The sequence below is a fragment of the Silene latifolia genome, chromosome 11 (assembly GCF_048544455.1).
Source record: "Silene latifolia isolate original U9 population chromosome 11, ASM4854445v1, whole genome shotgun sequence".
NCBI classification, from domain to species: domain Eukaryota; kingdom Viridiplantae; phylum Streptophyta; class Magnoliopsida; order Caryophyllales; family Caryophyllaceae; genus Silene; species Silene latifolia.
This window is the reverse complement of record NC_133536.1, coordinates 33,977,676-33,991,587: the sequence shown is the minus strand read 5'-3', so window position 1 is coordinate 33,991,587 and position 13,912 is coordinate 33,977,676. Positions and strand designations below refer to the sequence as shown.

Sequence of the window (13,912 nt, the reverse complement as noted above, 5' to 3'; positions counted from 1 at the left end):
ACTCTGCCATCTCATTGTTCGGAGCTTCTTGAGGAGTTTGTTGAGGAGGTTGTTGATATTGATTGTTAAACTGCTGACCTCCTTGATTTTGCCTTTGATATCCCCCTTGTGGTTGATTACCATGATTGTTGAGAGGGACATAAGTATTCTTTTGTGGTTATAGCTGCTGCGGGTTTTGCACATTCTGACTAGACCATTGAAGGAAAGGATGCTCCTTCGTTCTTTCATTGTAAAAATTGGAGAAGGGTGTACCTTGTGCACCTTGTCTGTAAGACTGAAAGGCATTAACTTGCTCCAATGTGCTCAAACACTAAGCTGCATTGTGACCGTCTAAACCACATCTATCACAAGACTCCTCTACTTGTTGACTCATAGCATGAACTCTCTCCTTACTACCCAATGATTGGGTAGTCTTAATCTCAGCAATTTGGGCAGAAAAAGCTTCTAATTGTGCCGCAAGAGCACTATCACCACCGGTTCCTCGCGTGCTCCCCCTAAGATTTCCATACTTAGCAGTATGGGTGGCAATCTGATCAATTAATTTCCATGCGATAGCATTATTAGTGTTGTCCTGAAACCTCCCATTAGCTGAAGAATCCAACAAGGCACGATGATCGTCATACAACCTGTTATAAAACTGGTTGCAAAGAAACCACTTTTGGAAACCGTGATGGGGAACAGATCAGACCAACCGTTTGAAGCGAGTCCAGGCTTCATTCAAATCTTCGGTAGCTCCTTGCTTAAAACTAGTAATTTGACTTCTTAGCGCATTAGTTTTCTGAGGCGGAAAGTACCTCTTGTAAAAGGCAAGAGCTAAAGTATTCCAATCAGTAATCCCCTCGTCTGCCATATCTAAGTCCCTCAACCATTCTGCAGCTCCATCTTTGAGTGAAAAGGGAAAAAGCACTTGCTTTATCTGAACTTATGTCACTCCAGCTGTTAAAGGGATAGAACAGCAATAAGTGACAAATTTCTCCATATGTGTGGCAGGATCCTCAGCAGCTGTCCCTCCAAATAAGTTTCGCTCCACCAAATTGATTTAAGATGGACGAATTTCGAAGGTCCCATTGTCAGTAGTGGCAAGCTTAAATCCTTGTGGGATGGAAGCCAAGGTCGGCTCAGAGTGACTGGCTAGAGTAGGCATGATGGTAGGAATTTCAACTGGAATTTCAAGTTCGGGAATTTCGTCCTCTTCGTAATACTGATCGGCCGAAGGTGCTGAGCTCTCCGTCTCGACGTCAAGTATACTCAAGTCTTCTACTTGACCCACTTCTTCCTGAAATTTTTGTCTGTAGCGAAAAGTCTTCTCAGGTTCAGGATCAAAAGGAATAATCACGGACCTATTCGACCTGGGCATACACGGAACTAACAAGAAAAGTGTTAGAACGGTCTCAAGGAACTAGGTTCCCTGAGACAAAAAGACAAAATAAATAGAAACAAACTAAACAATTGTTGCCTCCCCGGCAACGGCGCCAAATTTGATAAGGCTAAAGTCGTATCAACAATATCAAAATAAAACTATCTCAGTACTAAAAAGAATAGCTAGTGGTAAGACAGGTATCGAAGCTACAGGGAGGCGGTAATAGTCAGTCTGTAAATATTTATATCGTCTGAAGGTAACCGTTTTCTTGGGGGTTTTGATTTGTTTGTTATCTAATCAACTAATAACGAATAATTAAAAAGGTTTATAACAATAATATTAAAAATCTAGGATTTCCGGTTCACTAGGTCAATTATATGGGGTCCCTTAATCAATTGCTAGATCTATCAAGTTATCTAAGGTCACAAGATTGGTTAATTCTATTTATGTCCTTTAAATCGATTCTAACATGCAATCGCTATAATTATATACAATCTATTTGATTATCGCAGCCTATATTAATTCTAACCCTGTTGGTGAAAGTATTAATTCGCTACACTGATTAACAACTCAGGCCTAAGTTAATTAACTAGAAGATGAACAATAATCAAACGATAACTTATACGATTTCGCTAGCAATTAATCAATAATCCCCTTTCCAGTTAACCTAGATCCCCTTCATCCTAGATGAGGGATTTAGCTACTCATAACTAATGAAACAATAACAACAATGAAAATTGAAAACATGATTGACAATATGAAACTAGAACAATTAATTAAGAACATAAACTGGAATGAATAATTATTGAAGAATGATTAATAATGTAGCAACAAGGAAAGATTAAGCTAGAGAGTTTTCTGCCGTTCTAAGCAAAATAAAGCGTAACCTAATAGTAACATACGAGTTTAGCATTTATAATACAAAATAACCGTTTTAGGAAAATCCGGAAATAAAACTGCCAGAGAGGTTCCTCGATCGAGTCCTCGATCGAGCCTAACAGGACTCGATCGAGGACGATTACTCGATCGAGCCTCAGGGGACTCGATCGAGGAACCAGCTTCACAGGTTGATTTCTTCGTTTCTTCACTTCTAGCCTTCAAGCTTCCTCGTTCCTCGTGCCATGCTCCGTGTATTCCACTATACCATCTCCGTTATGCTCATATTAGCTCGATTATCCTCGTAGTGTGTCATTTCTACATTAAAACATAAAATAGCGGCAGTATCGACAATTCACTACAAAAAGGGCATATAAACGATATAAAGGCACGAAAACGGTACATAAAATGGTATGAAAGGAGTTATAAAAACATATATAAAATTGATACATCAAGAGGCCTCTTCCTATTCTTAAAAGTGGGAGGATTAAGATGAAGGAGGTAAGAAGGCAGAGGTGGTGGTAACCTACCCGACATAGTAGTGAAGGGTAAATGACGGGGTTGGTCAGGTGAAGGTAAAGTCACGGACGTGGATCCGCAAATCTTCCACGTCCGCTGGTCTTTCGCTAGCCAATGCATAGCGATCATGGCCTCTGTGTCAATGAGTATGTCGCTATCTATATGTCTAAGGCCACAAGGAAAGGCCGGGAACAAGACCACGGGCAATGCGAGTTGCTAACCCGCCACAAGTTATAGTTCCCGACGCTTTCTGCCCGACAATGTTAAAATGTTCAACCGTCAAGTAAGAAATGTTTAAAATAAAAGGGTCACCGCAGTCAATGTTCAAGTAACCCGCTAAAATCGACAGCTCAACGTTGTTAACGTTCTTAGGCTCGTGGCGTCCGAATCGCCTCTTCTAGGAGACGGAGGAAGTAACGGGCCGGGGGAAGATGGACGTGAGCAACACGTCTCAGACTGAAGGCTGTCTGTGAAAGTGTGGGCAAAGCAGCTCCAGGAGCTTCCTAGGAGACTTCTGGAGACCGTCACTAGTCAAACCCAACCGCTTCCCAAACTCAGCTAAGGTCAAGGTGTAGGTCGTGCTAAACAGTCTAAAGGAAATACACTTGCACCCTGGGTCAGTCGCATGAGCCGCGGGTGAAAAGGTTAAAGAGCTAAAAAATTCTAAGGTCACTTGTCGATACGTTAGCTCTCTCAAAGTAGTCAAACCCGCCATCCCGGTCTCGTTAAGCAGCTCAGCCACGGGTTCAAAAATCCTCAACTTTTCTAATGAAGGTCGGCACAAAAACCTAGTCGACGACATCTCACAGTCTATTAAATGAATAAAGCGAGTACGATGGAGTGAGTTTATAAAACGTACTTGAGGAAACTCAGGAAGAGTTTCCAAAGAAGTGTCAGCGGCGTACCTCGTGGCGGTACGTACATCGGCACCTTTAAACCCCTTGGCCTTCCCACCCCGTGAACCCGAAGCAGCTGCGGCAGCAGCAAGGCTAGAAGCAGTAGTACTGACGGGTGCGGGTACAAGGGCAGAGGTAGCGACGGTGATAGCTGGTGTCGACACAACATGGGTCAACACCGGGGTAGGGACAGAGGCCGTGGCAGTAGTAACAATAGTGACGGGTGCGGCATTGGTAGTGACGGTGGTGGCAGTAGGGACCACCGTCTCTGTAACGGACGAGGTAGTAGCAGAAGAAGAGGCAGAAACAGTACTACTATCCATCCTAATAATCACAATACAAGTTCTAAAATCAGAAAACAATCAATCTCACTCGATTTTTCCCCAATTCACAAATTCGAAACCCTAATTTCGAATTTTAAGAACAAAAACACAATTTAACATTAAAGAGTAGAGGGAAGAACTTACTTGTGACGATTACCCAACAAAAATTGCAATTAGAACCAACAAAATACGAAGAAATCGAAAAAGGGAGATTTTTCGTAAACCCTAGTTTCAAAAACCTTCAATTTTAGTCGAAATTTGTGAAGCAATTAAAGGGGTAACAGTCTAATTGATCAATAAATAATATTTGAGTAGTTTAATTGGTAAATTAGAGGAAGAAAAATGGCAATTTGAGGTTGGATATTGAGGTTTACCGTGAAAATGGGGAAAATAACAATAGGCAAATGAAAATAGAATGAAGGGAATAAGACTCCCTCGTGCTCATATCAGCGGATTTTAATCGATCAAGTGATTTAAAACCACTCGACCGAGAGCTTTTGCTCGCCATTTGTTCGATCGAGTGTTTGGAAAGAGCTCGATCGAATGCTTCCTCCTTTTCCTTGACTTCTACTCGATAGAGAACTGTTGTTTGTTTGATCGAGGACTTACTTTATCTCTTCAATTCTGCTCGATCGAGTACAGGACAACTCGATCGAGAACCCCTCGATTTTGACCTTTCGATCGAGTACAGTGAATCACTCGATTTAATGCTTTACCTAGGCAATTTGCTCGATCGAAAAGAAAAGGTATTGGATCGAGGCCTTTCTTTTGGGCACGCCTTCCAATGATCATGTATCTCCCCAAACTTACATAAAAACACATAAATAGTTCTCGCAAAAAGACCAAATTCACAATACGCAGTCTATATTCGGTCTTACGCTAATTAAACTGACTAAACTAAGCTATTGTCCAAAAGCAACTTAAAATGTCTAGCAAAATCGAGTTACAAATTGTTTTTACAAATGGGATAGCGTCCCGTTTCACCTTCCGAAACAATTCAATAGCCCAAAAGAGGGCTTCTGACTGGATGAGGTTCCTTCAGCATCACAGACCGTCCTCTTTAGCTTCCATGAACTTGAATAAATTGAAGAATAGTAATCCGTATCAACATACGCTTTCACTTTCTTCTTTCCTTTGTCATGCTTTCTCTTTTCATGGTCTTTTTCCTTGGCGTCTTTTTCGGCAGTGAGCTCAAATTTCATTGTACATTATCACCGAGATCTCCAATGTCTAATCTGCTTCGACTTGTATCAACATAAATGACATAATGGTCCTCCATTTTGCTTCCAATCTGGGGCGGAGGTGTTAAATTTGCAGCATATGATTCAACATTGTCCATAGGAAGATCCGTGCCAGGGTCAGTAGAAGGTAGTGCATTGCAGGGCTAGACTTGCATAGGAGCCCTGCGAACGCTAGAATGATAAAACGTTAACTCCTCATCGCCTACCTGAAAAGTTAGAGTCTTCCCCCCGACATCTATTACTCCGCGTGCGGTAAATAAAAATGGTCGTCCTAAAATAATAGGAGTGTAAGAGTCTTCGGGGACGTCCAAGACTACAAAGTCAACGGGAATAAATAATTTCCCGATCTTAACAGCTATGTCCTCTAAGACATCTAAGGGCCCTGATAAAGTACGGTCGGCCATCTGCACAGTCATATTGATACAATGAAACTTTGTTAAACCAAGCCTCTTAGCGAGAGACAACAGTAAGACACTCACACTAGCTCCCAAATCACATAATGCATTATCAATAAAATGGGTCCCGATATGGCATGGAATAGAGAAACTACTCGGGTCAGACAATTTAGGTGGGGTTTTATTTTGAATTTGGGCAGTGCTCACTTCATTCAAAGCCACCGTCTCATGGTCAATTATATTCCTCCTACGTGTTAAAATTTCTTTCCTAAACTTCATATAAGAGGGTACCTGGGTTAGAAACTCGGCAAAGGGAACATTAACATGAAGGCTCTTCAAAATTTCGGCAAACTTACCGAATTGTTGGTCAATCTTTTTGTTTTGTAATCGCCTCGGAAATGGGGCCGTGATGGGAATAGCTAGTCCTTCGTTCCTTTTTGCCAAATAATTATCATAATAAGCATCAATTTTACTTGATCGAGCATCATTACCATTCGATCGAGTAACTTTCTCATTAATTGTACTCGATCGAGCACTTTCATTCACTCGATCGAGAGCTCCCTTTTCAACAGTGCTCGATCGAGCTCTTCTGTCTTCTCGATCGAGAACATCCTCAGTAATTCCCCTCGATCGACCTCCAGATATCAATCGATCGAATACTTTTCTTGGATTCTGCAATATTTCGTCAGATGACGATTGTTTCTGCACAGTAACTTCAACTTCCGGGTCTGATTTATCATTCTCAGCCGGCATTTTGGGTCCCTCATAAGAAATACCACTCCTCATATTTATCAGGTTTATCGTCTCATGATGTTTCTTATCAGGTTGGGATGGTCAATGACCCGGTTGCCTTGAAGCTTGGTTGGTAGACAGTTGAGCTATTTGTGATTCCACTGACTTAATAGATGCATCTTTCTGTTGGTCACTTTTCTGCAATTGCATGGTCAATGATTGTATCATCGACTTTAACTCAGCTACATCACTTATGCCACTAGAAGAGGCATCTTGTTGCGGCGATGGGAAATATGGAGGCTTTTGAAAGACTTGTTGTTGAGCTTTGTGAGGTGGTACATAAGCTTGTTGTTGTTGCGGTGGAGGTGTTGGATTTAAAACATTTTGACTTGTCCATCTCAAGTTAGGATGGACTCCACCTTGATTATTGTAATAGGAGCCCCTTTGCCTATATTGTTGAAAGGCATAAACCTGCTCCTTCTCAGCTAAACAATCTATGGCAGTATGACCATCATTACTGTGGGATTAATCTGTATGAATCCCTTTGTATTCAAGGATTATAACGAATTTAATGACGATGATTGTTAGTCATAAAATTAAATTACATAAACAAAATAGAGAATTAAGAAATCAACCTTTGGTCCTTGCTAATTCGGCCTAAGCACAATATCGCAATGATATTCGCCTATTAGTTGCACCCAAGATGCTCCGAGAAATACCCCTCAAATTGCTAGAATGAGATCTCCAATTTTCTGTAAAATATTTAGGGTTTTGTGTGTGTAGATAGATGAGAGAAAATGCTGAAAAAAATTAGGTTATGAAATGATCTCCTTCTCACTTATTATATCCGAAATTAAGTGAGAATAAGGGGGAGATATTTCTTTTCCTATTTTTCGGCTACCCTAACCGAAATAAGAGATCTCTTTCTCTTATTTTCGGTTTTTTATTTACCTACCAAAAATATTTTGGTAGTATACAAAAATGTATAAAATGTGTAAATTGTCATCTAGTGAGGATCGAACCCATGACCTCTTGGTTTGTGTACCCTCACTATTACCACTATGACACATTCAACTTGTTGATATTAAATATAAACGATTACATTTAATTACGAATTAACAGATTAATTCGTCCAAGCTAACATTACATACATTTAATTAAATATAACTTATTATATTCAATTTACGAATTGATTAATTGTCTCAACTAATATTATTTAATCTTCATTAAATAATTGTCTCATCAACACATTGACTAACTGTTTAGTCATATTAGGCATCAATGTGATCATATTTCTATAACCACATCTCTCAAACACATCCTATAGGTGTGACCTTTAGGGACCAGTTGATCACCGCCATCTGCATGATAATAACGTCAAACTTTCTAGCAAGCCAGCCGTTATTAGGTAAACGTTAATCAACTGATTAAATATACGAAGTATACCCTTGTGAACCTGTAAGAGATTTACAAATGTTATCACACTAATTTGTGGAGGACACAAGCTCCAACAAACTCCCACTTGTCCTCACAAGTGTATGTGCGATAACCGATTCTCATATCCTAAAATTTCTCCCTCTCAATGTAAAACAATTTGCAAATCCGTATTCACAAAGGTCGTATTTTACAAGCGATCATTATCAAGAGTGGTTTCCCCGAGTAGAGAGTAACTTAACTGATAAACGAATCAACATTCGAGCATGGCCATGCATTTCAGTTACAACTCCTCGAGTGGCCCTGAGAAATAACTATACCTGATAAGGGTTGGATATTTTCCTCAACTCGAATCCTGCAGATGTAAGCACGTATGAAATGACCCCGAAATAATCTACTTAGCCTCCGATTCACATGCAGACCGTGAGAAAGAAACCAAAGTCACCCAAAAACTGCCTTAATCTTAAGAGACAGTCGATAGTCAAAAGAATCGACTCTAGGAACACAATGGATGTCCTATCCACGACCTGGCACCGAATGTTTTTAAAGCTTTAGGACTCCATTACGTTGTCACAAAAAGTTGTCCTACGAGGTATCGTTATAATCTCGCATCTGTGATCGATCAGTCAACCGTTTGACTTATGGCTCGTTGAACCCACCATCAATCGATTGCACAATATAATAGCCGGAGTTATCAGCTCACATTGGCGATTACGGACCAAAACAAATATAACGTAATTCAGTTCACTTTGTGGCGTTCAATGTTGTCAGTACAATCCACATGAAAAACAAAATATTATATATAAAACTATGAAGTTATAAATAGTATATGAAAAAGATAACGTATCGAATTCATAACAACTACTATAACTCAGGTACACGTTTAATTCTCATGGAAATAACGTGCCCTCTATGCTTATCATATTTTAATGGCTCAGTAGTAGAATCTGCTACAACTTCCCGTTTGGAACTATTCCAGCTGACCGCAGCACCATTAAGAGTAAGAACGAATCTAGACTGAGATTTCTAATCATCTCGATCTGTTTGGAAGCTAGCATCTGCGTAACCGATTGCGCATAGCTTAGTATCGCCTCCATAAGTCAATACCCAATCCTTAGTCCTCCGTAGGTACATGGATTCTTTTGGTACCGACTCGTCATACTCAATTCATATGCCACGTCTGGACGTGTGCATATCATGGCATATATGATTGATCTTATAGCTGATGCATAAGGAACATGATTCATGCGTTCAACCCCTTCAGGCGTCGTGGGTGACTTGAGACTTGCTCAACTGCATCCCAGTCGTCATTGGAAGGTTCCCCTTCTTGGAGTTGGTCATGCTGAACTTCTCAAGAATCTTATCCAAATAAGACTCCTGACTAAGTGATAACGTCCGTCGTGATCTATCTCGGTAGATACGGATTCCCAAAATGCGCTGTGCCTCACCCAGATCTTTCATCTGGAAATAGTTCTTCAACCATTCTTTAACCGAAGATAGGAGAGGAATGTCATTCCCAATCAAGAGTATGTCATCAACATACAATATCAAGAATACAATCTTGCTCCCACTCTACTTGATATATAAGCATGGTTCTTCGACCGATCGAGTGAAACCATACTCTTTTATCACCTGGTCGAAACGATGATTCCAACTCCGAGAAGCTTGCTTAAGTCCATAAATGGAACGCTTAAGCTTGCATACTTTCTTAGGATGTTCAGGATCTATGAAAACTTCGGGTTGCACCATGTACAACTTTTCCTCCAAATAACCGTTTAAGAAGGCGGTTTTCACATCCATTTGCCAAATCTCATAATCATGAAATGCGGCAATCGCTAAGATTATCCGAATAGAACGTAGCATGACTACAGGTGCAAAAATCTCATCATAATGCAATCCGTGCACTTGAGTGAAACCTTTTGCCACAAGTCCTGCCTTATAGGTATCTGGTTGCGTGTCTACAGAACGCTTTATTTTGTAAAGCCATTTGCACTGTAGTGGTTTTACCTTACTAGGTAAATCATCTAGATCCCATACGTCATTCTCATATATGGAGTCCATCTCGGATTGCATGGCTTCGAGCCATAGCTTTGAGTCGGAACAGGTCATAGCACCTTTATAGGTAACGGGTTCATTACTCTCTAGGAGTAAAACGTCATTCTCCTCGACCATACCAATGTATCTGTCCGAAGGATGAGAGTCTCTACCCGACCTCCTAGGTTCCTCAGGAATATTAACCGTATCATCAGTTGGAGGAACAACTTCCTCCATCCGTTCCTCGGTTGTTGGTTCTGGAATCTCCGACAGCTCGAAGGTTCTATTACTCGTCTTGTTCTCGATAAATTCTTTCTCTAAGAACGTCGCACTAGCCACAACAAAAACACGATGTTCGGTGGGCGAATAGAAGTAATGACCAAATGTTCCTTTTGGATAACCTATAAAGTATGTCTTGACCGATCGCGGGCCGAGCTTATCCTCGTGTCTCCACTTGACATAAGCCTCGCAGCCCCAAACCCGAATAAAGGACAAGTTAGGGACCGTTCCCTTCCACATTTCATATGGAGTCTTGTCGACAGTTTTAGACGGAATTCGGTTAAGTATAAGAGCAGCTGACAAAAGAGCAAAACCCCATAATGAATCAGGCACTAACATGTGACTCATCATGGATCGAACCATATCGAGTAAGGTTCAATTTCTCCATTCGGAAACACCATTCAATTGAGGTGTTCCAGGTGGAGTTAACTGTAGAGCGATTCCACAGTCTTTAAGGTGTTGATCAAACTCATTTGAAAGATATTCGCCACCCCGATCTGAACGGAGTGCTTTAACCTTTCTACCCAGTTGGTTCTGTACCCTGTTCTGGTATTCCTTGAATTTCTCAAAGGACTCACTTTTATGCTTCATTAAGTAGACATATCCGTATCTACTTAAATCGTCCGTGAAAGTGATAAAATATCTATAGCCATCTTTAGCGGTAATTGACATAGGTCCACAAACATCAGTATGTATGAGTCCTAATAGGTCACTAGCGCGCATTCCAACACCTTTGAAGGAAATTCGAGTCATCTTGCCAATAAGACATGATTCACACGTGCCATATGTAGAAAATTCGAATGCGGGAATAGTCCCATTATCGACGAGTTTCTTTACGCGTTTCTCATTTATGTGTCTCATTCGACAATGCCATAGATAGGTTTGATCTTTGTCACCAACCTTTAATTTCTTATTATTCATGTGTAATTCTTCCGTGGTTTGGTCTAAGATGTAAATTCCATTCATGGAAACTGCTTTGCCATAAATCATTTCATTGAAAGAGAAAATACAGCTATTATCCTTTATTGAAAATGGAAAACCGTCTATATCAAGTACGGAAAATAGAAATACTGTTCTTAGATAAACTGGGTACATATTAACAGTTATAAAAATAACTCAAAACCACTGGGGAGTTGGATTACGTATGTTCCCTTCGAGACTGCAGCAACTCGTGCTCCATTCCCGACTCGCAGGTTCACATCACCTTTTTCGAGAGGTATGATGTTCTTTAGGCCCTGCAAATGATTACACAGATGAGAACCACAACCAGTATTGATACGTACCTAATGTATAGTCTTTTTAGCCTATTTCAGCACGTATTTCTTTGCATATTTATACTATCTTTATGGTATTTTGCCCCGAATTGGCTACTTTGGTGCGTTTTGTCCTTTTTGTAGAAATGAACGCGAAAGTAGTGAAATCGTACTCCTTTTCGTCCATTTTGCATGCATTTAGAGGAGACGGGATTGTTCCAGAGTGAGATACTGCATTTGAAGACGTCGCGGCACGCATTACGAGGCATTTAGACGCGGACTTGAGCTGAAATGAAGATAAAGTGCTCGATCGAGCTGTTTACCAGTCGATCGAGTGGTTTTCACGTTCCCTGATGGTCGATCGAGTGGTTTTTCACTCGACCCTTAAGCTGCACAAAGACCATCTACTCGATCGAGTGACTTTTTGGTCGATCGAGTAACTTTTGCTGAGGAGTTGGTCGATCGAGTGGTTTAATTCCACTCGATCGAGTGGTTTTGATGGGTTTGTGCTTTAATTAGCCCGCGTGATGTTTTATTTCGCTAAAACCTATTTTGTTTTCTATTTAAGCATGCTTTACTAGGTTAATTAGGATCATCTTTCATATTATCAAACACTTTACTGTAAACTTGAGAACGTTGCTTTTCCTCTTCACTGTTACTTTATTTTCGGGATTATTTTCACTCGGATTTTGTGTTCTTTACGCCAAATTCGCTTGGATTGTAATTCCTTCCTCTTCCTTTAATAATAATTAACCTTTGTTGCTTTAATTTTCTCGTTTGTGTTATTACTTCTTTTGCCCTAATTTACTTTTATGCGATTTATTGTTTATTTTATAATGTTTACTGCTGGGAAATTAATTGCTGTTAGTTTAATTAGTAATATGAGTAGCTAAACCCCTTTCATGTTGGGATTAGGGGACCTGCGGTAGAAATGTGACGATGTGGTGAATGAGTTAGACGAATTGATTACGAGACTCTGTCACTATAGCAATTTAATTGTATTTATTCGACCTAGTTGAGTGCACGCTTCTATGTCACCCTTTAATCTGGCTAAAATTAATCCTGGATCGAAAGATTGGACTAAATAGGCACGCTATAAACGAGAGACTACCCTAATGAGGATGAAAGTTAAGTTAGTGGTATTTTAGGATAGAAAGTGGACCGAAAGGACCTTTTAACATCCGTCTCACATTAGTTAAATCGAATCATTTACAATTTGAATCACAGGACTACCGTAGTGAACCGAATTCCCGACATGTCCCTCTCTTCTTGATAGTTTAAACCGATTTTCTGCCCTTATTGCTTTTGTCTTTATCTCCTTTTCCTTTAAATCTTGTAGTTTAGAAATCAAATTCAAACAACCCCCCCCCCCCCTCCCCCCATTGTTACCGTAGGATTAGAAATAGACAGTTATAATTACATTACCTCCCTGTGGATTCGATACTCGACTGCCTCTATTACATTTTAGTTGAGACCGTTAGGTTTTATCTTTGATAGGGTTGCGATAGCCGTGTCAAATTTTGGCGCCGTTGCCGGGGAGGCAATTGTTCAATTTATTAGCTGTTTTATTTTTATTTTTAGTCCTTCTCAGTTTAAGGAACACCGTTCCTTAGACTATTCTTATATTCTGTTTGTAGTTTCTTCTTATGCGCAGGTCGCAGGGTGGTCCACTACTACCATTCAATCCTGAGATTGAGAGAACCTTGCATGCAAAGAGGAGATTATTTCAAAACCAACAGTCAGAGGAAGAGCCTAGTTCTCGTTCTAGCTTTTACGAGAACGAGCTTTTCGAGGAAAATCCACCGTCTTCTCCAGTTTCCAATTCATCAGTTGAAACTGTTACTTCTCCAGACTTTCCCGAAATGGCTGAAGAAGCAACCATTGCTAGCCACTCTGAACATACAGCTGCAAATCTCTATAAGGGATTTGCCTTACTAGGGGAGGCAAGAAAATTCGAGCCAAAGCCGTCCCTTATCAATTTGGTTGAGAGGAATCAATTTGGGGGAGCTGCAACTGAAGATGCAGCCAAGCACATGGAAATATTCATTGATTATTGCAGTTCCATGTCTCCACCAGCTGGCGTGACTCCTGACCAAGTAAAAGAAACCATGTTTATTTTCTCACTCCGCGATGCTGCAAGGGAGTGGTATAGGGATCTGGACCGGACTGCTCATGGGGTAACAGATTGGAATTCGCTAGCTTTAGCGTTTTACAAGAAGTACTTTTCCGCCTCGAAGACTATTGCCATTAGAGCTCGGATTACGAGCTTTAAACAAGGGCCTGATGAAAACTTTCATGAAGCATGGGTCCGCTTTAAGAAGCTGGTGTGAACCATTCCGCATCATGGGTTCGAGAAGTGGAGTCTTTGTAATCAGTTCTATAATGGGCTGTACGACGATCAGAGAGCTATTTTGGATCTTTGCGAGCCAATGGGCGATTTGCTGAGAACTTGGGAGAGACTAAGGGGTGGAAGATCATCGATGATATAGCCACCCATAAGGCTGAGTATGGGAACTCCAGAGGCAATCAAAGAAGAGCTGCTGAATCTTCTTCTGTAGCTGCACTTGAAG

General features: G+C 40.6%; 1 non-coding gene across 1 annotated transcript; it reads right to left on the bottom strand.

Moving 5' to 3' along the window:
• Positions 1-13,585: 13,585 nt before the first annotated feature.
• Positions 13,586-13,692, bottom strand: LOC141616080 (small nucleolar RNA R71). The gene has a single exon (XR_012530454.1). It is a non-coding gene; the product is annotated as a small nucleolar RNA R71 (small nucleolar RNA).
• Between the last annotated feature and the right edge of the window lie 220 nt (positions 13,693-13,912).